Raw genomic sequence first — 2,905 nt, 5'->3', positions numbered from 1 at the left:
CGTCATGTGCACTCTACATGAAATCTGCGTAAAATGTTGAATTTGTAGTTCGAATGAGTACGGATGGCCATACATTCACTACTAGAGCCAAGCCTGCATACTCAGGAAAGTGTAAGGCACTTGACAGACTCGACTGGAAGTAATTTCTGTGACATTTCGACTGCTTTTGAAAGCTTCCCAAAATGGTCAACACCAGGGGAAACCCACCAACGGTAGCTGGAAAAAAGCAAGCCCGACCCGCTGGGGAGGTACTCGACGACTCGAAAAGCTGCCCCTCAGATGGCTTGCCCGTGGGCGGTCAACCAGAACTTGACGCCAAAGTGGACATTGGATCTATTGTTGAGGCAATTATCCAGGCATTCACGGACAAACGACTTGTCGAAAATCGCCTCGCCCCTGCCCTAGGACCGGTGCTAGCTCCAGCGCTACATGACTGCTTCATGCTGGAATTAGAAAAAAGAGACGCCAAAATCAAGCAACTTGAGAGCAAGCTGTGCAATGCTGAGGCTCGTGTTGAAGAACTGGAGCAATACTCCAGGCGTAACTGTCTGGTCATCCATGGGATCAAGGAAAACCCACAGGAAAGCACAGATGAGCTGGTCAGCAAACTCGCAAAGGATCACCTGGGAGTTGAAATCCAGCCTCAGGACATCGACAGGTCTCATAGGATCGGCGAGAAGGGGAGACTAGACAGGAATGGCCATGCTCTACCTCGCCCCATCATCACAAAGTTTGCCACCTATGGTCCCAGATCGCGTATCTATGCCGCCAGATCAAAGCTCAAGTCCACACGCATCTTCATCCATGAAAATCTCACCATCGAAAGACAAAAGCTGCTGAGAAAGGTGAGAACAAAGTATCCTCCACCAAATAACAAGGTATGGACACAGGATGGCAAAATCAAGATCAGAACTGCCAACAATGTGTTCACGATTGCGTCCCATGACGACTGGACGGAACATTGTAAGCATACACATACCTAACATGACCGCACCTGTTTATATACACACGTAGGCAGTTGCTATGGACGCTAAATCGCCGGCTGTTTTTTTTTTTTTTTTTTCTGCAGAATGTTAACACAAACGGCTCCGTACGCCTTTTTGTTAGCTGAACTTGTGAACTTTTGACTTTGTAATATCCGTATTTATCCTTCCCAGCAACTTGTTATGTGTTATATAACTGTACAAGTGTTATGTCCGTATGAAGTGTACTTTTTGTTCAAACACCTTAAGATCGAATCACAAGATATGTGTATGTGAATTGTGCGGAAAGCAATGTCATGAGACATGCTACATTTCAAGCTGTTCGCTGCACTTAAACCTAAAATGTTATATTTGTCCTCCGTGTATCTCTAACGAATTGCCATTTAACCACATACTTGAAGATGATGATTTTCACAGAGAATTATTCTCTTTTTTTCACTACTCTAGCAGTGATATCTCATTTGAATCAGGCCTTAACTCCCACGTTTTTGAAGTGTTTGGCATGAACAGTGATGATAATGTCTCCATCAATAATCTAGAAAGTCCATGCAATTATTATTTCAATGACACTTTCAATCACAAATTTCTAAAATGTCAAAACGAGGCTGTGTTCTCCCTATTTCATTTGAATGCTCAGAGTTTGTCTGCAAAGCACGAATGTTTAGCCGACTATCTTAGTAGCCTTTGCCATAAATTTGCAATTTATGCTTTCACTGAGATTTGGTTTAACTCGAATGTGTCCTCCCTTTACAATATGCCAGGTTATTCTTTGTTACATAGATCACGTGAAGGAAGAAGAGGAGGAGGGGTTTGTCTCTATGTGGAATCTAAATACATGTTTAAGGAAAGAGATGATTTGGTGTTTTGCAACGAATATACAGATACTTTATTTATTGAAATTGAGATGAAGCACGCAAAGAATGTTATAATTGGTGTGGTGTACAGAGCTCCAAATTCGAACCCTAGTGATTTCAATGGTATGCTAGAAAAGTCTTTGAAAGCTATTGCCATGGAAAACAAATTGTGTTACATTGTTGGTGATTTCAACTTCGACATACTTAAATACTCTGTTAGTTCATGTACAAGCGAATTCATTAGCGTAATGTATTCGCACGGTTTGTACCCACTTATCACTAAACCTACCCGGTTAACAGCGAGATCATACACTTGTATTGACAACATATTTACCAACGTTGTCGACAAACCAACGACTCCAGGGATCCTTTTTTCTGATGTTTCTGACCACTTACCAATTTTTCAATTTACAAAATTTGGCAAACAGCACCAACAACAGTACAGGCTTGATAGTCACGATCAAAAGCCACTTTATGAGAATTTTGATATGAAAGAGCTCTCTCGGGAATTATGCTCAGTCAATTGGTCTTTTATTGAAAATGGGAGTGATGTTAACTCCTCGTATGATATTTTTCTTGAGACTTTCACCAAGATTTGTGATAAACATGTTATTCAGCGTGCACCACTCAAGGAGACCAAAAAATATGCTATAAGAAAGCCGTGGGTAACAAAAGGAATATTAAAGTCAATCAATAAAAGGCAAAGGTTATATTACAAACATATTCATGTTCCCTCACGTAAGAATGAAGGTGTGTATAAACGATATAGAAACAAATTGAATATGATTCTACGCGAATCAAAACGACTTTATTATGCTAACTTGATTGAAAGAAATAGATCAAACCTTTGTAAAACATGGAAAATTGTAAATGAGATTTTAGGGAGAAGTAGCAAATCTGTATTGCCACCTTTTATTGAACGTTGTGGTCAAAAAATTGAAAATCATAAAGAAATAGCAAATGTTTTCAACCAGTATTTTGCAAATGTAGGAGTCTCAATTTCAGAAAACATTCAAAGCTGTCCGAAGCATTTTACAGATTATTTGAGCTCGAAAACATCAGTTTCCA

The sequence above is a fragment of the Diadema setosum genome, chromosome 12 (assembly GCF_964275005.1).
Source record: "Diadema setosum chromosome 12, eeDiaSeto1, whole genome shotgun sequence".
NCBI classification, from domain to species: Eukaryota; Metazoa; Echinodermata; class Echinoidea; order Diadematoida; family Diadematidae; genus Diadema; species Diadema setosum.
This window is presented reverse-complemented; position numbering follows the sequence as displayed.